Source organism: Schistocerca nitens, chromosome 1 (assembly GCF_023898315.1).
Source record: "Schistocerca nitens isolate TAMUIC-IGC-003100 chromosome 1, iqSchNite1.1, whole genome shotgun sequence".
In the NCBI taxonomy this organism is placed as follows: Eukaryota; Metazoa; Arthropoda; class Insecta; order Orthoptera; family Acrididae; genus Schistocerca; species Schistocerca nitens.
The window spans coordinates 551,031,102-551,055,107 of record NC_064614.1 but is presented as its reverse complement, the minus strand read 5'-3'; the positions used below and the strand labels follow the sequence as shown (position 1 = coordinate 551,055,107).

Here is a 24,006-nt window from a genome sequence, read left to right as displayed (position 1 = left end):
GATTTTCGTTTACAGTTATTACGGGGCACTAATTCAAAAGCAGGAATTTCTGCTTGTTTAGTTTGGGCATAATTTAAGGTGTGTGTTGGTTTCTTGTATTATGGATTTTTCTGTTACCTGTCACATATAGCCCATGTGGTTATTTTTGTGGAAAGCATGGACAATTTCTTACAAAGGATTGCCTGTTTAACTGACCCTCATTTTGTCAAAGTGTTGCATGAAATATGGTGAGTCACATCAACAACTCTTAGTAAGTATGTGAAACTGATGATTAATGAATTGATACTGGTTGACATTGCTAAAACATGTCTAATATTACAAGTGGGTGCTGGTAAATCCATAGCTCTATAAAGAAAAAATGCTATCATGGATTTGAAATTACGCAACATATTCCTCCTTGAGCTCAACACATTTATGGCATCTTTGTTCTGGCTTCTTTAACCCATCCTTAAGAGAAAAAAAAAGTATTGTGGAGCAAACCACTCATGTGCACCCTTTTTGGCTTCCTCAGTGTTCAGAAATTGTCTTCCTTTGAGATGTTTCTTGAAGTTTGGGAACAGATATTAGCATGAGGAGGCCAAGACACATTAATAGGGTGGGTGTTTGAGGATGGCAAAGTGAAGGCCTGCCAATTTTTGCTGTGTGATGGCTGCCTTGTGGTAAGGAGCATTGTCTTGCAGAAACAAGATTCATTTTCTCTGTTTTTTCCAAAATTTGAAGATGAATTGTTGCATCAGTTAGTCAAAAAGTTAAACATATTACTTTGCCGTGATGGTTTTACTGTGTTGTAAGTAGTCGACAAGTAGGGTTCTATCTGTATCCCAAAAAATGGATCTGAGCAACTTGTCTGCTGACCTTTATATTTTGAACTTATTTGGACATTGAGAACCACTGTGTGTCTATTCTTTGGACTGTTTTTTGGATCATAATGTATATCTATGTCTCATCCATGGTGATGAGACAGTCCAAAAATCCCACAGGATCCTAGTGAAACTGGACCAAAATAGACTGCGAAGCAACAACGCATTCATTCTTTTGGTTTGCGTTGGGACATTTGGGAACCACTCCTGCTGAGAGCTTTCTCATGTCCAAAACCTCATGAATAACATGACCCACACATCCTCGGTATATGCCCAGTGTCTCTGCTATCTTTTTAGCAGCTATCCTCCGATCATCCAGGATCATAAAATGAACAGCGTCCATGGTTTTGCCTTCCAGGATGCTCTTCATCTTCAGTGCTGAAATGCCCTGTTTTAAATGCAGCAACACAGTAGTGCAGCTTCAAGTACATGAATATATCACTCACTTCACCAAAAGAAATAACTTCCATAATAAAATCTTTAAAACCAAAGCATTCTAGTGGGTACGATGAAATATCAACAAAGTTAATTAAGGCATGTTCTTGTGAGTTTAGTACAATTCTAAGTTACTTGTGTAACCAGTCAATTATAACTGGGACATTTCCTGACTGGCTAAAATATGCAGATGTTAAGCCTCTATTCAAGAAAGGGGATAAAGAGATACCATCAAACTACAGACTGATTTCACTTTTGCCAGCATTCTCAAAAATTTTAGAAAAAGTAATGTACAGGCAGCTGCTCAACCATCTGACCACAAATAACATATTATCAAGAACACAGTTTGGATTTCTGAAGGGTTCTGATATCGAGAAGGCTATTTACACCTACAGTGAAAATGTACTTAATTCATTAAATAACAAATTACAAGCAGCAGGTATTTTCTGTGATTTGTCAAAGGCATTTGATTGTGTGAACCACAACATCCTTTTAAGTAAATTAGAATTCTATGGTGTCACAGGCAGTGCTGCAAAATGGTTCAAGTCATACCTCACTAACAGGAAACAAAGGGTGTCAGTGCAAGGGACTAGTGAATTAAGTTATCAGTCATCATCAGAATGGGAAGAAATTACATGTGGTGTCCCACAAGGATCCATCTTAGGGCCATTGCTTTTCCTTGTGTACTTTAATGATCTCTCATCAGTTACACTGCCAGAAGCAGAGTTCTTTTTGTTTGCAGATGACACAAATATTGCAATAAATAGTATGTCAAGTGTAGTTCTAGAAAGATCTGCTAATGATATTTTCAAGGATATTAATAAATGGTTTAAAGCCAACTCACTGACATTAAACTTCGAAAAGACTCACTATATGCAATTCAGAACCTGTAAGAGGTTTCCACCCAGCATATGCATAAAATACGAAGAAGAGCAGATAGAAGAAGTTGACAGTCTTAAATTCCTGGGATTACAACTTGATAATAAATTCAGTTGGGAAGAACACACCACAGAACTGCAGAAACGCCTTAACAAATCTGTATTTGCAATTCGAGTGTTAGCAGACATAGGTGACATAAAAATGAAAAAGCTTGCATACTTTGCCTACTTTCATTCCATAATGTCATATGGTATAATATTTTGGGGTAACTCTTCAAGTCAAACAAAAGTTTCCAGAGTCCAAAAGCGTGTAATATGTATTATTTGTGGAGTAAATTCACGGACGTCCTGTAGAAACCTCTTCAAAGAACTGGGTATACTAACTACTGCCTCTCAGTGTATTTACTCTTTAATGAAATTTGTCCTAAATAATATATCTCTTTTTCCAACAAACAGCCCAGTTCATACATACAATACCAGGAACAAAAATGATCTGCACAAGGACTTAAAAGCACTTACTTTAGTTCAAAAAGGGGTCCACTACTCAGGAACACTCATCTTCAATAATTTGCCAGTAAACATAAAAAATTTAGTTACAAATAAAGATCAGTTTAAAAGGAGCCTGAAAGACTTACTAGTGGCCAACTCCTTCTACTCCATTGACGAATTTTTTAATAGAAACAAATGATGTATTGTATATATTCATACTATTAGTATTGTTATTTCAGCTTAAAAAATTGGCATGTTCCACATCCACGAGGATCTCCTCAGCACGGATCTATGGAAGGAAAAACTAATCTAATCTAAGGGCAGTTACCACCCATTGTGCCAGACATTTCACAATGAATTTATTTGGCAGCGTTTCCTTTTTTTAAAAAGGATGCGTAATCACAATGTGATTTTCTTTCACTATGAATTCTCCTTTGTGTTGCACCATGCTCTCTTCAAAACTGCACAGAAAAATAAAAACCTATGTTACTACTACACAATTATTATCATATATAATGTAAAGAACAAGGTTTAATGCCAGAATGTCAGAACCCGTCCATCGTTTAGGAGGAAAAGCGAGGGACTTATCAGCACTCTGCTCGCACATTTGCAGCCTCTAATTAAAGCTATATGTAACTCCAGTCATCACTCTATGTTATGTGGAACATTACTGAAAATTGCACATGTTTGGATTTTGAAATATTAGTTGTAATTTCAGTAGTCAGTTCCTGACCTAAAGATCAGAGAAGCTCCTATGAATGCATGGTTTCAGTTGCATTACTATTATTTATATTACCAGTTGCCTGTAACAGCATTGTCACTATTGCTATTGGTTAATACATAACTCCTACTCTAGATTAACGTCTGTTGTGGTTTCTGTGAAGACCAATAAAAGTGCTCCACAGTTCACTTGAAGCAAAAGTACAGTTTAGATTCATTTTGTGATAAATAAATGAAACTGACCAATAAGGCAGACAAATGTTCCATGGTAGGCTGCAGCATTCATAAAATTGTTGTGGTCACATCTTTTCAACATGTACGTATTAGGAGATCTAAATGATTAATGGAAAATTTCATATAAAGGTGTGAAACAAATACTAACAAAGAGATAGAGGGGCTGGCCAGTACTTACCTCAGCTCAGTACAGCCGATAGATACACATAAAACAGAACTGAAAATTTCCATTCCTAGCTTTCGGAACAAATGTTCCTTCATCAGGGAGGGGAGAGGGGAAAGAAAGGGAAGAAGGGAAAGGAGGAGATTCAGTTACTCACAACCCAGGTTATGAAGCAACAGGGAAAGGAAAATGGGAGGGTAGCAAGGATGGAGGCATGGTTGTCAGAGGGAAGCCAAAGATATTCTACTGTAAGTACTGTGCCAGCTTCAAACCAAAGAGGATGCATACAGAAGTAAAGAGGTATATAGTATAAAGATAAACACAACTATGTTGGATGAAAAGATGCGTGAATGGCTAAAGAGGAAAGGGAAAGAGGAGAAGACTGAAGAGTGAATGGGAGTGAGGTTGTTTAACGTAGGTTCAGTCCAGGGGGATGGCGGGATGAAAGGATGTGTTGGAGTGCAAGTTCCCATCTCCGCAGTTCAGAGGGACTGGTGTTGGGTGGGAGGAGCCAAATGGCACATACGGTGTAGCAGGTTCCTAGGTCCCTAGAATTATGCTGGAGGGCATGCTCCGCTACTGGGTATTGGGCATCTCCTAGGCGGACAGTTCGTCTGTGTCCGTTCATGCGCTCAGCCAGTTTAGTTGTTGTCATGCCGATGAAAAAGGCGGTGCAGTGCAGGCATGTCAGTTGATAAATGACATGTGTAGTTTCACACGTAGCCCTGCCTTGAATTGTGTATGTTTTACCAGTAGCGGGGCTGGAGTAGGTGGTTGTGGGGGGATGCATGGGGCAGGTTTTGCAGCGGGGTCGGTTACAGGGGTAGGAACCGCTGGGTAGAGAAGGTAGTCTGGGAATATTGTAGGGTTTAACAAGGATGTTACGGAGGTTAGGGGGCCGACGAAAGGCAACTCTGGGTGGTGTGGGGAGAATTTTGTCAAGGGATGATCTCATTTCAGGGGTTGACTTGAGAAAGTCATATCCCTGGCGGAGTAATTTGTTGATGTTTTCGAGGCCAGGATAATATTGAGTGACAAGGGGGATGCTTCTGTGTGGTCTGGAGGTAGGAACATTGTTGTTGAACGGGGAGGAATGTATTGCTGGGGAAATCTGTTTGTGGACAAGGTCTGCAGGATAGTTGCGGGAGAGGAAAGCACTGGTCAGGTTATTGGTGTAATTGTTGAGGGATTCGTCACTGGAGCAGATACGTTTGCCACGAATACCTAGGCTGTAGGGAAGGGAGCGTTTGATGTGGAAAGGATGGCAGCTATCAAAGTGAAGGTACTGTTGTTTGTTTGTGGGTTTGATATGGACAGAGGTGTGGATGTGAGCTTCAACAAGATGAAGGTCAACATACAGGAAGGTGGCTTGGGTTTTGGAGAAGGACCAGGTGAAATTCAGATTCGAAAAGGAGTTGAGGTTATGGAGGAAATTAAGGAGTGTTTCTTCACCATGAGTCCAGACCACAAAGATGTAATCTATAAACCTGTACCAGGCCAGGGGAAGCAGCTGTTGGGTCTTCAGGAAAGCCTCCTCCATGCGGCCCATGAAGAGGTTGGCATAGGACGGAGCCATCCTGGTTCCCATGGCCGTTCCCCTGATTTGTTTGTAGGTCTGGCCTTCAAAGGTGAAGTAATTATGGGTGAGGATGAAGTTGGTAAGTGTGATAAGGAACGAGGTTTTTGGAAGATCTTCGGGTGGGCGTTGGGAGAGGTAGTGCTCAAGGGCAGAGAGACCATGGGTATGTGGGATGTTTGTGTAAAGGGATGTAGCATCTATGGTGACAAGAAAGGTTTCAGGTGGGTGAGGAGTGGGAATGGATTTGAGGCGTTCTAGGAAGTGGTTTGTGTCTTTGATGTAGGATGGGAGTCTGCGGGTGATAGGTTGTAGGTGCTGGTCTACCAGAGCTGAGATACGTTCGGTTGGGGCTTTGAAGCCCGCTACAATGGGACAGCCAGGATGGTTCTCTCTGTGGATTTTGGGTAATAGGTAGAAGTTTAGGGGTACGTGGCTCAGGTGGAGTGAGTAAGTCTATGGAAGCTGTTGTGAGGCCTTGTGAGGGACCTTGGATTTTTAGGATTTTTTGCAGCTCAGTCTGGATGGAGGGAATGGGGTCCTGGGTAACAGCTTTGTAGGTTGAGGTGTCAGAGAGTTGACGCAGTCCTTCTGCCACATACTCCACACGGTCAAGTATGACAGTAGTGGAGCCTTTATCCGCCGGGAGGATGACAATAGAGCGGTCTATTTTCAGCTCCTTAATGGCACGGGATTCAGCTGGGGTGATGTTGGGGGTTGTCGGGATGTTCTTCAAGAAGGACTGGGAGGCAACACTGGATGTGAGGAATTCCTGAAATGTCTGCAAGGGATGGTTTTGGGGGAGGGGAGGAGGATCCCTTTGAGAAGGCAGTCGGAACTGTTCTAGACAGGGTTCAACACTGGGTCTAGTATTTGGGGGCTGTGTTTGGTTAGTGAAGTGATATTTCCAGTTGAGGTTCCGGGTGAATGAGAGGAGATCTTTAACCAGGGCAGTGTGGTTGAATTTAGGTGTGGGGCTAAAGGTTAAGCCTTTTGATAGAACAGATGTCTCTGGAGGAGAGAGGTATCTGGATGAGAGGTTTAGGACTGAATTGGGACTGGTGATATGTGGCATTTGACTGTGGTTATAGTTGAGATTTGGTCTGTGTGGGGTATGTGCTGGGATGGGGAGATTGAGTAGGGTGGCTAGGCTAGGTTTATTGGCTATGAGGGGGGTTTGTTGAAGGTTCTGTTGTGGTTGGTGTTTGTGTTACCCAGGACCCCATTCCCTCCATCCAGACTGAGCTGCAAAAAATCCTAAAAATCCAAGGTCCCTCACAAGGCCTCACAACGGCTTCAATAGACTTACTCACTCCACCTGAGCCACGTACCCCTACCTTCTACCTATTACTCAAAATCCACAAAGAGAACCATCCTGGCCGTCCCATTGTAGCGGGCTTCAAAGCCCCAACCGAACGTATCTCAGCTCTGGTAGACCAGCACCTACAACCTATCACCCGCAGACTCCCATCCTACATCAAAGACACAAACCACTTCCTAGAACGCCTCAAATCCATTCCCACTCCTCTCCCACCTGAAACCTTTCTTGTCACCATAGATGCTACATCCCTTTACACAAACAACCCACATACCCATTGTCTCTCTGCCCTTGAGCACTACCTCTCCCAACGCCCACCCGAAGATCTTCCAAAAACCTCGTTCCTTATCACACTTACCAACTTCATCCTCACCCATAATTACTTCACCTTTGAAGGCCAGACCTACAAACAAATCAGGGGAACGGCCATGGGAACCAGGATGGCTCCGTCCTATGCCAACCTCTTCATGGGCCGCATGGAGGAGGCTTTCCTGAAGACCCAACAGCTGCTTCCCCTGGCCTGGTACAGGTTTATAGATGACATCTTTGTGGTCTGGACTCATGGTGAAGAAACACTCCTTAATTTCCTCCATAACCTCAACTCCTTTTCGAATCTGAATTTCACCTGGTCCTTCTCCAAAACCCAAGCCACCTTCCTGTATGTTGACCTTCATCTTGTTGAAGCTCACATCCACACCTCTGTCCATATCAAACCCACAAACAAACAACAGTACCTTCACTTTGATAGCTGCCATCCTTTCCACATCAAACGCTCCCTTCCCTACAGCCTAGGTATTCGTGGCAAACATATCTGCTCCAGTGACGAATCCCTCAACAATTACACCAATAACCTGACCGGTACTTTCCTCTCCCGCAACTATCCTGCAGACCTTGTCCACAAACAGATTTCCCGAGCAATACATTCCTCCCCGTTCAACAACAATGTTCCTACCCCCAGACCACACAGAAGCATCCCCCTTGTCACTCAATATTATCGTGGCCTCGAAAACATCAACAAATTACTCCTCCAGGGATATGACTTTCTCAAGTCAACCCCTGAAATGAGATCATCCCTTGACAAAATTCTCCCCACACCACCCAGAGTTACCTTTTGTCGCCCCCCTAACCTCCGTAACATCCTTGTTAAACCCTACAATATTCCCAGACTACCTTCTCTACCCAGCGGTTCCTACCCCTGTAACCGACCCCGCTGCAAAACCTGCCCCATGCATCCCCCCACAACCACCTACTCCAGCCTCGCTACTGGTAAAACATACACAATTCAAGGCAGGGCTACGTGTGAAACTACACATGTCATTTATCAACTGACATGCCTGCACTGCACAGCCTTTTACATCGGCATGACAACAACTAAACTGGCTGAGCGCATGAACGGACACAGACGAACTGTCCGCCTAGGAGATGCCCAATACCCAGTAGCAGAGCATGCCCTCCAGCATAATTCTAGGGACCTAGGAACCTGCTACACCGTATGTGCCATTTGGCTCCTCCCACCCAACACCAGTCCCTCTGAACTGCGGAGATGGGAACTTGCACTCCAACACATCCTTTCATCCCGCCATCCCCCTGGACTGAACCTACGTTAAACAACCTCACTCCCATTCACTCTTCAGTCTTCTCCTCTTTCCCTTTCCTCTTTAGCCATTCACGCATCTTTTCATCCAACATAGTTGTGTTTATCTTTATACTATATACCTCTTTACTTCTGTATGCATCCTCTTTGGTTTGAAGCTGGCACAGTACTTACAGTAGAATATCTTTGGCTTCCCTCTGACAACCATGCCTCCATCCTTGCTACCCTCCCATTTTCCTTTTCCTGTTGCTTCATAACCTGGGTTGTGAGTAACTGAATCTCCTTTCCCTTCTTCCCTTTCTTTCCCCTCTCTCCTCCCTGATGAAGGAACATTTGTTCCGAAAGCTAGGAATGTAAATTTTCAGTTCTGTTTTATGTGTATCTATCGGCTGTACTGAGCTGAGGTAAGTACTGGCCAGCCCCTCTATCTCTTTGTTAGTATTTGTACGTATTACGATGTTGTTTCATTGAAAGCAAGCAAGTACACACATCAGATGCATGTGCCAGACATGAAAGTACATTCACCCAAAGGGCATAGCAGCTTAGTGCCCAATGAGTGTAGTTTTATTGGTGGCCTTGTTGTCCTAGCTGTGGTTAAAGTCATGTGACAGTGTTGACTAGATGGTGTTGAGGGGTAGATTCAACCACCTAACTGTGAAGGTTTCCTTTTGTTATGTGGATTGACACCTTCCTTCAGAAAATGTGTGTGTGTGTTTGTGTGTTTCGTGTCTTAATTGTTTCATGTTGTGGTGATGATGATATTGTTCGGTGGTGGTGGTGGTGGTGGTGGTGATGATGATGATGATGATGATGATGATGATATGACAGTGCTTATGATAATGATAGAAGGGACCTTGTAGAACCCAGTGCTGGCATATACCGAAGGTGGTGTCAAACTTGGACTTACATGCCCTGTCTTTATATGCCACTGCAAAAAAGTTTGAAATTTTGCCCAGGAACTTGGCACAAAGTCTAAGAAGCAGAGTCTTCACACCAACACTTGTCCTTTCATTGTTGGCAAATAACGGTGGGGAACGTTTCTTCCACAATCAAGATTCGAAGCGGCTGTCTCTTTGTTGAGTGAGTGTCCCTACACATAGTGTACCTATTGGTCCTGGTTTGTTGAATGAGATGCTCTTGCAGGCAACAAATTTGTATGTCAAGCACAGCTAAATTCTTGAATATCTTGTCACAGAGTAAGCATATTTGTCCTCATACATTGTTGAAAATGCACACCTTCAAATTTGACAAAACTTATTCACCTCACGAAATTTGCATTTTGTAATTCCTGAGCAATGTGAGGCAAAGAGTATGGTTAGATCTTGTTTTAAAGGTTTAGACATTTGGCTATTGCTGTACATCTCATATGTTAACGTCTTCTGCAGTCATTTTGTGTATTAAGGTGCTTTCTGAATGGAGCATGTCATCTTTAAACATTTTTTCTGAATCAGTTTTGTTACAAATGTGGTGTACAGTACTCACTCCCCCCCCCCTCCCCCTTCCTGTCTGCCCCTCAATTCCCAGCCCTCCGCTACGGACAAGAAATTTCTTGAAGAAACTGAAGAAGTGGATTATTGGTGTGTCTAATTAAGGACTGTTTTTAGAAACTGCTGAACTTTTCATGTTGTCTTTTGTTGGCAGCATGTGTGCTGCTGAACATGACATCAGATTTGATTTTTCATATTATACAAAAGTTTCGCACCCATCTGCACACAGTTTAGTAAGCAGGCGTTTTACGTAACAGGCATGCAGTCTTTACAAATGTTCTTCAGCAATAATCGAGAGAGGTGCAGGGCTCAGAAGAAGCAAACTCTGTCCAGTACACAGATTGTTAGGGGGAGAGCTATGCAGAGCGAAGTCTTGCTCCCCCCCCCCCTCCCCCCTCCCCGTCACACACACACACACACACACACACACACACACACACACATTGCAACCACTATAACTATGCCTTGCACTTCATTCTTACGATCTTCTCTCAATGCGAGTGATGAACTTTATTTTCAGCCATGTGAGGATGTGCAGCGGTTAGCACACTGGAATACCACTTGGGAGGATGATGGTTGAAATCCCTGTACAGTCATCCTAATTTAGGTTTTCCCTGATTTCGCAAAACTTCTTAAGGCATTCTGGGATGCTGTCAGAAGGGCACAACGAATTTCCTTCCCCATCCTTCCTACATCTGCACGTGTGATTTCCTGTTTCTTTTTCCAGAAAGGAGTTGTAGGAATCACCATTGATAGACAGAGCACAAAAAACCTCATAATTCAGTTACAGCTTTTGTAGTGCTACTGCAAACTCTATGGTTTTTTTTGACATGGTTGGTAATAGTTAGCAACAAAATTCTAGTGGCCCCAGTGTTCTGACTTCCACTGATTCGGAACTAGAGAGCTTACGGAATACACTTAGGTTTCCAGTACACTGATTATATGATGACTAAAACTGTTTCACTTCACTTTTATAATTGCAGAAAGTACAAAAGACAAAAATGTAACTGACTTGTATGCATCCGAATAAAAATAAAAATGAGCCCTCAAACTGTAATTTTTGTTTTGAGTGTAGACACCATTTACACAAGCTGGCACACACAGTATCTGGAAAACACTGAAACTGTATGCACATGGACCCCAGTGTTTACTTAAATGAAGTATTTTAAAGTTTTCTATGACGTATTTACTATGATCTTATGGCAAGGATGTGTAATCACAGTTGTTATAAACAGATCTAGAGGTGCACTTTAGATTATGATGATGAGTTATTTCCAATGTATATTTGGTGTGGCATGTCAGGTTTGCGCTCATCTTGGTATCAAAGATTCACATCCCTTCTCCCCATCCCCTCCTTACTGAGTCGGCCACCAGCAAAGGAGTGGGAATCTTTGGCAGCACCTGCCACTCCTGCTAGCAAACCATCAGGAAAACCCCTACGTGTCACCCAAAAATACATAGATGTTCATCAGCAGGCAACATCACAAGAAGTGGCGTGAAAGCCTCAACAATTTTATTTGTCTTGCGGCAAAATAAAGAGAGTGGTATTTGTTTTCCGACCACTAGAAACCACGCATTTTATCATGACTACCTTGAGAAACTTTGATAAAATGCAGCATGCTATGTGTAATGGAAGTTATTGTCTTAAAATTTATTGCATATGACATCTTGAAATGGATATTAATATTGTGAAACCTCACTACTTAGGACCAATTGGGGTTAATCCCAGTTTGAATTATCAACCGTCCGACTTAGAGAAACGTTTTCTAAAGTAGTTATCTGAAGATATAATTAGGAATATAACACACAATTTATGTTGTGGTTAAATAAAAAGTAGATTAACTGTAATAGTGTGTGAAATACTGCTCACTATATTTAAGTGAAACTAATGTAATGATACCACAAGAATGAAACACCGTACGTACTCAAAAGTTGCATTAAGCTTTCTCAATGTGTAGACTACTGCACATGTCACTACTGTATGTATTCCAAAGTGAAAGTCTGCTCTAGACTGGAAATTTATGTGCTACATTTACTATATGTACTTGGTCAGCTATGTGCTGCTGACATCTGGATCTACAATGATAGGTCCACAGCTACCAAAAGAGAAGCTACTACCTTACGTTGATACCATGGCAATATTTTCATCCAAAATGTACAATTATATGGCGGTTGAGACTCTTTTGTGCACTGTTCTGTTACTGTTGCATCTCTTTTAGTGTAAGGTAATACTTCAGGTAATCTGGATTAAAGTCAGTAAAGTTGATAAGTGTGTAAATTTTCCCTTGGATGTGACCTGTTCATTCACTGACATCACTTACTTATGCTTTTTCACTCGATATTCCTTGGGCCTGGTCTATTATTCAGTCTTCAGTAAGGATTTGTTCGCCTTTATGCAGGGAGTTCCAAACATCCCCCATTGTTGTAGATTGTTCAATCATTTTGAAGGGTCGTGGTTTTGACTTCTCTCCAACTGCTGATAATGGCACTCTTGGTATTATAAACTTTCAGTTTCATTAGACTCTATTACTTTATATTGCCTTCACCATTATCTTCAGCATTGAAAAGCGTGATGCATTTGTCAAGTTTCTTGTGTCTATAAAGGCACTTACAAATACGGACCACTCCTTGATCTACGGGCTAGATCAGTGATATAGTGTTTGGACGGAGAAAAAAATCACTCAACCAGTTGAAATTATAACTTTTTAAATTGGAATTTTCAGGCTTCAGTGACGAAGTGGTTCTTGAATCAGTGAGAAAATAACTGTGTGGTAACCCTAGCCTTTTTGTTAGCTTTAGAGATGACTGGGAGATGCTGTATAACAGTTTTGATTGTACTAGGTTTTACAGATTTCCTGATTATGGCTGGTTTTAAATGGTGTGAATGATCAGCATTTGCATATGAAAGACCAGTGATTCATTCCTTACTTGCTTTATGTCTGTCTGGTGAACTTCTTTGTCTTTTTTTGCTGGCCCATATATTGCCAGGCATGGATGGACTCACATAATTAATGTGTGTTGCAGATCTGTGACAAAGACATATCTTCCTCTTTTAAAACAATTTTTAATCCTTCACAAAATCATTTAGTGGTTGTAATATCTGTATTTAAACTTTCCTCGTACACTTGACTGTTAGAGATATTGTGGCTATTACTTATCCAGTACTAGCCTTGAGACATATTTGGCCAAATTTATCAGTAAATCTTTCCGTCGCAACCTGCTGTTCAACTCCTCTTAGTGGAACTCTCGACAGACTGTTATTGTTTGTACTAAGTGTGCACACCATCATCAGTGGTGTGCAGCGTAGCAGCCTGGACAGAAACATGGGCTTGGATTTTAATAAGCAGTATCATCTCCTAAACTTAACAATCTCTATTTGTTAATAACTTCATTAAGTGTTCTGTATTGTACTGTGCAACATTTTAATACTCATTTGAGTTACCATGGGGATGGAATTTAACATGACTTGGCATGTGGACTTCAGCAACAAAACTGAGCAGGCGTTGACTTTTTTGTGTGCTTGTGACCCACAACGATACATACGCTAATTGTTATTTGCCACAAATAAAGTGGTAGGAAGGGCAGGGACACTTTCAACATTTTACAATAAATGAGCGAGGCAAGTAAAGCAGTATTTCACTTTGCAATAAAACACCAGTCTGAACTATCACAAATTTCACATTAATGAAGCCCAAATTTGTACTGTACACAACTGTCTCAGTTTCTTTAGTCAACTGTGCGGAAAAGTTACACAAAAAGGATCCATAAGTGACATCAGATTATCAGGAAATGGTATATTGTCACGTAGAAGAAGGTGTAATTAGATGGAAATGGAAATGCCGTATGGCTAGGACCTCCCGGCGGTAGACAGTTCACCTGGTGCAAGTCTTTCGAGTTGATGCCACTTCGGCGACTTGCATGTCGATGGGGGTGAAATGATGATGATAAGGACAACACAACACCCAGTCCCTGAGTGGAGAAAATCTCCGACCCAGCCGGGAATTGAACCCGGGCCGTTAGGTGTGACATTCCGTCGCGCTGACCACTCAGCTACCAGGGGCGGATTGTAATTAGATGAATGATGAACACTAACTTTACTTAATGAAGGTTTATTCAGCACTTGCACATACAAGAGTGTGGAGCAAACTGCCTCTGGCCAGAACACATACGGTATATAGAGTTACAGAACATTCCAGTACAATGATTCTTGACGTTTGTGGATACTTCTACAATGTACTTGAACCGAATATAGGAATTACAATTTTACAGTTCAGGTGAGTTTTGAACTCACGACCCTCAATGCAACAGTCTAGAATCATAACCCCTACACTACGGTGACTGTGCTACTCAGCTTCTTCTGTGACATTGGTACCTCCTTAAGAGAACAGCGTCTCAGTGTTATGTCCTCCCAGTCCAGGAACGAGTCATTGGTCCTGCATACTCAGACTCCTGATGACTGATGTTCGCCCTGGTAGTGATCTTCTTAGAACTTCCTTTGCCGCTACACTCTTCATCACCTCTCCGCTTGTTGCCTGACGCTGGAGCTTCGAATTTACCCTGGGTTGCAGGATCCTTATAGGGCTTCAGTCGAAGGACATGGACCGTATCTCTGATCTTTCATTGTCTTGTGTCGGGGTCGAAATCTTCAACTTCATAAGTAACATCGGCCAACTGTTTTACAACCTTACAAGATCCAAAGTAGTGCCTGAGGAGCTTCTCAGAGAGACCAATCTTTCGAAGGGGAGTGAAGATCCAGATGAGGTCATCAGGCTGGTAGACAACAGGTCAGTGGCTCGCGTCATACCTTCGTAGATCGTTTTCTTGAGCCTGCAGCATGCGGAGTCAAGCTAACTGCCGAGCTTCCCCAACTCTGGTTAACACCTGGTCGTCCACGTCATCAAGATGTAACGGAAACATAGTGTCCATCATCGTAGTCGCCTCACACCGATGTGCCAGGAAAAATGCCGTAAATCCTGTGGTGTCTTGTTTGGCAGTGTTGCAGGCAAACACCACAAAAAGTAGCACCTAATCCCAGTTGCTCTGCTCAACTTTGACGAACATTGATAGCATGTCGCCCAAGGTCTTATTAATGTGTTCAGTAAGCCCATTAGTTTGTGAATGGTAGGCAGTCGTCGGGTGATGAGTACTGTTGCACCGACGGTTTATCTCTGTCACAAGATTCGATTGTAAAACTTTCCCTCAATCTGTAATTAATGACCTTGGGGCACCGTGTTTTAATACAATACCTTCCACGATGAATTTGGCTACATCGAATGCTTCAGCTGTTTTCACGGCTTTTGTAATGGCGTAGCGTGTCAGATAATCAGTGCAAACAATAATCCATCTATTGCCACTAGCAGACATTGGAAATCGTCTGAGGAGGTCAATCTCAACACACTGGAAAGGTGTTAACTTTATCTATAAGTAAGATATTATTTTACTACTGTAAGGGCTCCTTCAAACAAATATCCAAAAGCTCAGCAGTTATTGTACTTCAGATACCCACCATACATCAACATTGGTCTGGCTATGCAAAATATATCTACACTTTCATGTCAGTTATACATATAACTGTATCTTACTACATTGAAGCAATGAAAGGAAAAGTATATGTTCATTAAACTGGAAGCTAATCAGTTATCAGCAAGCATAAAGATTACACATAAAATAGGGTCATCACTTCACAAGTGAAAATCAAATCAATTTAGTCTGGTTATACCAACAAGATAAACTTGAAAAACAAAACACAAGAATATTTACCATCCGTCTGAGAACTTTCAATCAAAAAGAAGAAAAGTTTTACTATATGTTAACACCGTTTACAAGCACATGAGCAAACTTGAAAATATTTATAGCTCAAGGGAGTGTGTGTGTGTGTGTGTGTGTGTGTGTGTGTGTGTGTGTGTGTGTGTGTGTGTGATTACAGTTCAAGTTTACTTTGTAAAACAGACAGAAAAATGTGATGTTTATAGTTGGAAAACATTTAAAAGATGCAAGTAATACAAGTTGTGGTCCATCTGCTGAAAGAAAAATACGTGTTATTGACAGTTTTACTTTGTCACACAACACTTTAAACAACGTGCACACTTTGTGACAGATGGGTATAGCAGCTGGTTTTGTTGTGTTCTTCTGTTGGGAACGCCTTGATTAGCATGCACACTTACACAACAGTATGGTTGATTTTCATGGCCCAGCAGCAGATGTTGTTAGCAGCTAGCTCCTTAGACAATATTGGTGATCTCGCAGATACTCAGAAGGAATTTCAAAGTAAACAGAGCTAGCGTACAGCTCCTTGCACATGAACACACCTCACTTCTTTGGCTTTCTTCATCGGCAGATGAGACAGGACATGATGCTGGACTGCAGCACAAGACCTTCTGCTCTGTGACCTGCTTCAGCAGGGGACCTGTAAAAAATAGTGTGACTCAGCATCTATATGCACAATAATCTAAACATGCACAGCACATAATGTTCTCACATTCTCAGTTCCTGCAATTGTAAGTGTTGCAACACTACACATACAGTATACTAACACAGACAGTATGATACGCTACACAAATCACTGTTCATAAACATTTGACAGTTCTGTTATTTTGCGAGTACCACTCAGCCTTTTTGCTGGCCTACATCATGTTCAATTGCATCATCGTTGACCTCCTCACCATCATCTTATGCCTCCTTTTCCATTATATAATATTTACAGTTTCATAAGTGTTCGGAAGGGGTGCACCCATTCTGTTCTACCCATTCTGTTGTGCGCAGGTCTGCGCACATGCTGTTGACCTTGGCTGCTCACTCTTATGTCACTCCTCCTTCTGCATCTCTGTCTGAAATTAGGTGAGTGATTACCTTGCATATTTTTGTTGAGGTAATCTTGCCTTTTTTCGCTTCCTCCAGCAGTGTTTTCTCTTGATTCTCGTTGTTCCTATTGTCTTTCAGTTTGTAGAAAGTTCATTTTGTAAAAATAGTTGTCATGGATGCTCTACGGTTTCAGTTCGTGCCAGTCAGATGATTATAAACTTTGCACAGTAGGCATTGCGTCACCTAGTGTATAACGTGATTTTCTTCGTATGGTACTTCCAGATAATGATTTCTCCCTAATTCCTTTATCAAAATTTGGAGTATGTTTCGTCATATATTTGGTTGCATATACAGTTACAAATAGGATTTAAATGCTCATTATTTGTGCTTTTAGACCAGTATTTTGCTAGGAACAGTGTCCCCAACTCTGCATATGACAAGTTTTCTTTTCCTTGTTTCAAGGACAACATTTCTTCAAGACTTTTCTCACGATCTAACAAACTGACGTTTTTCTTCTAGATCATGTTTTTGTTTTGTAACAGCCAACTTTTGCTTCTCTGCAAAATAATCTTTGAATGTTCTTCTAGAACCTTCACCTTCAAAATATTTTGTTTATCTTTTGACAGTTCATCTGCAACCCTAAGGGGAATGTTGGCATCCAGTTGAATACTACCATCATCTGTGCAGATGCTACTCATTTTGTTATGTGAGACTGGGTTCTGCTTGACATGCTAAGGTCAGAACCAGGTAACTCAGTTAAGAAGTGTGCGCCTGAAATTGCTTTCTCCTGTGGCTTTATTTGTATTGAACATTCTGGAAGAAGAATAGTTCTGTTTTGCATTTCCTTATGTGCATCTGTGTGATTCTGTTCTTGCTTCTCATCAAATATCTTCACTGTTACTCTTGATCCTCCTGGTATATCTTCTGTTCTCCTTAAATTTTTATTTAATTTCATCCACAAATTTCACTCGACTTTCCTTTTATCTTGTTGAGTGGCACCATTATCTTCCTCATTAGTTCCTTTTAACCGAGCCGAGTTACCACAACATGATCTACTGGTATTTTCCATATTACCAACAACATTTTTACATTTGAAAATCGAAAGTACAAAACACAAGCCTATCTAACTTCCTCCTCATAGAATTAGTCATGTGCCATATACAGGTAGACCCTGCTATACCCAGATTCATTATCTGAATTTTTGCCTATACATGATTTTGGGTTTAAGTCCACTGCTGCTATTTTTTAACAGTACGCTGAAGGAGTAATGGTTCAGTTCATTTCAACGTGCATCTTCTGTCGTGTTTGTCAAGATGTGAATCATCGGTTTAGGTCATCCGAGCTGTGAAGCTGCTACTTGATAGGGCCTGTATTTAAAATGTTGGGTAAAAGGAAAGAAAATGTACCTGTTGAGAGAAAGAATCATGTACGGAGGTAGTATTCAGTAGAAACAAAGTTAGAAGATTTGGATTGCTAGACATTCAGCATGCTTTGGTGCATGGTGACTCCACTGTGAAAATTATTTTTGACATGCGAAATCAGTTTGAAAAACTTCTCAATCTTCAACTATCTTAAGTGTGACTAGAGTGACCAAATCTCTTGGAAAGAATGGGAAAAATGCTAAGCCATTGGATTGAGGGCCACAACTAACACAGCATGTGCTTCTCTCTGGAGCTACTATTCAAGCTAAACCCAAGATCTTGTATGCAGATTTAATGAAACCAGAAGCTGATCCAACACCTTTCTTGACCAGCTCAGGTTGGTTTGATTACTTCAAGCTTCATTTTGGTCTTCACAACATTAAAATGACAGGAGAGGCAGCTGTGCCAGATAAAATTGGAGCTAAGAAATTTAAAAAGATGTTCAAAGAAATTGTGACAGAAAAAGACTATACTTTGAAGCATGTTTTCAAAAACCTTGACGAAACAGACATATTTTTGAAACAAAAATGCCTACATGCATGTTGATTTCTGTGTGTGTGTGTGTGGGGGGGGGGGGGGGGGGGGAAGAAAAACAGTACTGGGATTTAAAGATGCCGAGGTCTGATGCACCGTTCTTTTCAGTGAAACATTGTAGCAGATTGCAAAGTGAAACCCCACGTGATTTTACACTCAAGATTCTAGGGCACTAAGGGGTTGTGACAGGAGAAGACTGGCAATTTGTTGGGGATGGAATAAAAAATGTTGGCTGATTTCTGTTATTATCAGTGCCAATTTGTTAATGAACTAAACAGAGAATTGTAGGCATACTGTGAAAAAGAAAAAGATCGCTTTCAAAATTCTTCTCTTCTTTGATAATGTTCCCAACTACCCACTTTCCTTTTTGGATTCAAATTAAAACACTGAAGTCCTATTTCTGCTGCTGAACTCTACATCTTTCCAGCAACCCATGGACCACACAGTTATTTCTACATTCAAGACATACTACATGCATAAAATTTTATCCAACATCAGAGAAGAATGTGATTTGAATGATGAACTTACTATTAAACAATGCAAAATCCAGGATGGAATGTAACAATATTAGAGAAGAAAAGGTGCTACTCACCATATAGCGGAGATGCTGGCGATAGGAACAACAAAAAGATTCACACAATTATAGTGTGGTTTCAGTTGCCTGAGACTGCAGACGTGTGTGCAAGTTGCGTTTGTGTGAGTGTGTGTGTGTGTGTGTGTGTGTGTGTGTGTGTGTGTGACTATTGTTGACAAATGCCTTAATGGCTGAAAGCTATAATTGTGTGAATCTTTTTATTGTTCCTATTGTGACTCAGCATATCTGCTATATGGTGAGTAGCATCTTTCCTTCTCTATTATTGGAACTTACTGTTAAGATTTTCAAGTGACAGTTCAGTGCAAATATGGCAATTAGTGTTATTAGAGATTTGTGGACTTACATCACTCTAAAATATATGAATGGTGTATGGAGGAAAGTGTGCCCTGGTGCTGTGCCAAAGCTAGAAGGTGACGTGATCACTGATGCAATGAGAGAAATTGCAGACATGACACAGGAGATTGGGTTCGCTAATATTGAAGCTGTGCTGTTTTCCGAAAGATCAAGAAATGAGTAGTTGGTAAGGGGTTCAAGTTACTATGACATAACACCATTGAAAGTAGTACTCCTTTCAGATACAGCATAATCACAGCACATACTGCTGCTTTCTTTCATTGTTTTTCCCCTTTCAGGAAATATTTCATGTTGTGTGTTTCAGTTTTGTGCACTGTGGAAGCTGAGCAGTATGCGCGATTTGATTAATATCAGAGCATATGGGAAAAATTTAATGTTTATTCTTCGGAATGGCCTGTTGTATTTCAATTACTGACCAGATAAAAATTTACCAACATCATCCACTCTCCCCCCTCCTCCTACCATTCTGTCCATCCCCCCCCCCCCCCCCCCCCCCCCTCCCTGGTTTAGGAAATGTGCTCAGATTGTTCATTGGTTATGCCTGTTTACTGAAGGCAGATATTTGTGTTCATCTCCAGTCTGACACATAGTTTTAACTTGTTATGCACACTCAAAAGTTACTGAGATGCTATCTGCCAGAACAAAACAGTCATACAAGTAACAGATGTGATGAAAGACATTACACTATTCAAGAAATAATCTAGAAAATTGCTCGGGACCCTGGCTTCATTAGGAAACAGCATGCAAGGATGGTAACAAACAGGCTTGAGAAATTAGCATGACAGATGAAAGCATCATTATATCACTGGTGGACAGAGTGCAATTAGAACCATATGGAACAGTCAGAGATAAAAATGTAAAGAAGCAACAAGCAGGGTAGAAGAAGCTTCTAAATAGAATTATTCAGGACCCATAAAATATAATATGGATACAAAGAGCCAAAATAAATAAAATGTATTTCAGAGGGAAATTAATCTTCAGAAAAAAGCAAGGTGTAAAACAAGACTGCTGAGAACAGAAGCAAATACAATAAGTTAAGATCAATGGCATGGGGAACCATGCATATACTGTAAAGCAAGTTCCCTTCTGGGAAGTTCAGAGATATTGATCTTGGACTGAACTGACAAAAACTGGAGATAATAGGTACTGTTTGCCCGTAATGCCATTAATCGACTGTAGTGGTGACATCCATCACATTCAGCCATTAGTGGAGGGATAGATGAATATAAATAATGAAAAAAATAAGCAGAACTCAAAAATGTGCTCTGTGCATGCACTGACAAGTTGAATTAAACGTAGCTGTCGTGTAAGAAAGAATGATTCTGTCACTTCAGTAAATTGGATTCATATATTACACTACCGCTCATTAATTTCAATATGCCCTGGTATTTCAGATTTACAACACAAATCAAACCTTATTTCTCACAAAATAAATTATATTAACTTCCACATATATAATACATCACAATCGTTATATTTTTCTTTCATCAAAGTACCCTCCTTTGGATTTAATGACTGCCTCACAAACTCGAGGCATGCGGTCAATCAGTTTTTGTAGGTATTGTGAACCTATATGATTCCACACAACCTTAAAAATATTCCAGAGATGTTCTTTGCTGGATATACTAACTTCCCTGATACATTTGTCCACTTCATTCCAGACCATTTCAATGGGATTGCAATCGGGGCCTTGGTACGGTCATACCATGTCATTCAGTACTTTGTTTTTCCTTTGATGCAATATAGTTCATACAGTATGCTGACCGATGTTTTTGGGTTATTGTCCTGTTGTAAGGTGAACCCTTTCCCTATTAAGCGCAATCCACTCCATGTGGCATGATACTGAAGTATGCGGTGGTACTGCTTATGATCCATATATCCTTCCATTTTCACAATGTCGCCAACTCTATCTCCCACAAAACATCCCCAAACCATAATAGAACTTCCACTCTGTTTAACTGTGGGTAGAACACACTGCTGGGCTACACTTTCCCCTACAAATTGGCGAACAAATATTCACCGTCTGGTTCCAAAAATCTCGAACTTTGATTCATTGGTGAATAACACCTTCATCCACTCTTCGAATGTCCAATTATGATTTTTTCTAGCCCATTCAAGTCTCTTCTGTTTATTTGTGGCGTTTTCTTGCTGTGTGACATTCTCTCAAGCGAGCTTCAGTCTACTGTTGCAACAGATATTGTTGTTGTGTTCATTTCTACCAATTCTGCATGAATTGGGGCTGCTGTTTTGAATCTATTTCTATTACTGGTAATTCTGATATATTTATCATCACTTGTAGTTGTTCTACGAAGTCATCCTGGTTGTGGTACGTTTTTATTGTTACCTGTTGTCTTCTCATGGTGATTATTGCACTCCCCCTATAGACACACTACACTGTTTCACAATTTGGTGAATAGATAAACCTGTTATAAACTACAATTGCAGCACATTTTTCTGTGGATATCTTTGTTCGTGGAGCCATACTAGCGATGTGCGCACTTCAATGTCACAAAGGAACTGACATGCAGGGACCACATGTTATGTATCGCAAAATGCTAGCTGTTTGCTGCGGACATCACATCACTACAGGGAACAACACAGGTGCACCAAATGCAGTGTCTGTCGGCAAGTAGGTAAACAAACATATCAGAAAGGTACATAACGTTTATGTACACAACACTGTTTGTTGGATACTATTGTATCTCAATGACCACAAACAAAAATCATGACGTGTACAACTGTTGTACTATTCCTTTGCTTCCTGAACTGTATCCATGGTATTAGACCTTATCTACAGAGAGCTAGATGTCATTTATTGGGTGTATTGAAATTAATGAGCGGTAGTGTATGTTACAATGATATTGTCATGTCTTATACTGACAATGTAATTGAGGGTTGTACACTGGCTGTACAGGAAACAAGATTAAGACATGGTTGATGGTGTCTTCAGTCTTGGTGCGACACTGTTATACACTATATCTGAAAATGCGCATATATTGGGCTTTACCATGGGTCGCTGTACGGGAGGTTGTGTGCATATATCAATTAGGGCTATGTTGTTAATGAATGCCATGGTCATCTGTATGTAGATGCCAAGAGTAACTGAGTAATATACATTAAGAAAAATATAAGATGAATAAGGCTGAATATTATTGTTTTCTGTATATGAATTCACTTGTTTATTGTGACTTTTTTTCATGTAGTTTCTAACACATAACATTTTTTCTGTTCCTCGTGATCACACTACATACGACTGCTTTCTTTCATTGCTCTTTCCCCTTTCAGGAATATTTCATGTTGGATGTGTCAGTTTTGTACACTGTGGAAACATGCTTGTTCTTTGGAATGCCCTGTTGTATTTCAATTACAGGAAAATGTTACTGCTCTAAATCTGTATTTGTACCAGTTAGTCAACCAAATGGTGTGTGTGGTGAAGGCCACATAATTTGTTAGTATCAGTGATGGAAAAAAATAAGTGGTACTCTGAGTGACCTATTGCCGACTCTGGTGTTTACAAATTATTACTGTAAGAAAATATACCATACAGTTGACATTATTTATAGAAGTAGGCCCACATGTGAGTGGCACATTTCTAGCACACACAGTTTCATTTCAACTCTTTTTTTTCCGTACTTTCATCACACCTGCCATTTTTCATCACCAGTCTCAACAAATTCACTTTTTTTATTTATTAGGGATGAGAAATAATGCATAATTGTACTATCCATTTTGTGTCCAAAACTCTATTAGAATTCCACACTTTGCCTTAATCTCTTTCAACATTGAATACAGAACTGAACAAGCAATATCGCATCACTGCATAACAATGAAAGCAATGCATTCTCAAAATGTATTTAAAATCTGACCACATAAGACTATTATGTAGCTCCTATTTAAATTTTGAGCAATTTGTCAATTACTCTAACCAGCTTCTTTGAGCCTAAGTACACGTACTCTGTCAAATGCTGACATCTGCATATATTGTTCACGTGCCTGTCTGTGAGGCATAGTTACTTTCCAACTGAGCACATGTAATGAAATTCACAAAGACTTTATGCCCTGGTATCAATATTCCCCTGTTTACTATCCATTGCACCTGCGCAGTGTAAATATGCTGCAGCGTGTGTGATTTTTCTGCCTTTTAATATAAATAAAGTATACTTCATTTTTTTCCAAAAAAGTTAAATGGGATGAATCCCCGGAAACACAGCTTTGGTCAATATTATTCTACCACTTCCAATTTCACCTGCACATGGTGTTGGGGAAAAACAACCATCAGTACACCTTGATAGAAGGGAACTACTCTCATTTGCAAAGAAGTAACATGGATTTTGAGTCGTCAAAAAACATGCACTATTGAAATGAAGTTTTCATTATGCTCGTAACCTGTCATGTTTAGTAACTGCCACTGGAATTAATTGTGTACTCATTTCTGTGATATTTTTGTGCACACTAAACAAACTTGTGATGAACTGCAAAGTCCACCTTTGGTAATTCTGTATTCTGTGGATTCAGCTGCATGGCAGACACAAAAAATTCATCTCAGG

At 40.6% G+C, this 24,006-nt stretch overlaps 1 protein-coding gene across 2 annotated transcripts in view; it reads left to right on the top strand.

Annotated features, from left to right (window-relative positions):
- The window catches only part of LOC126254345 (serine/threonine-protein kinase Warts-like), a 214,415-nt gene that overhangs the window by 154,802 nt on the left and 35,607 nt on the right, over nucleotides 1-24,006 (top strand). The window lies entirely within an intron of this gene.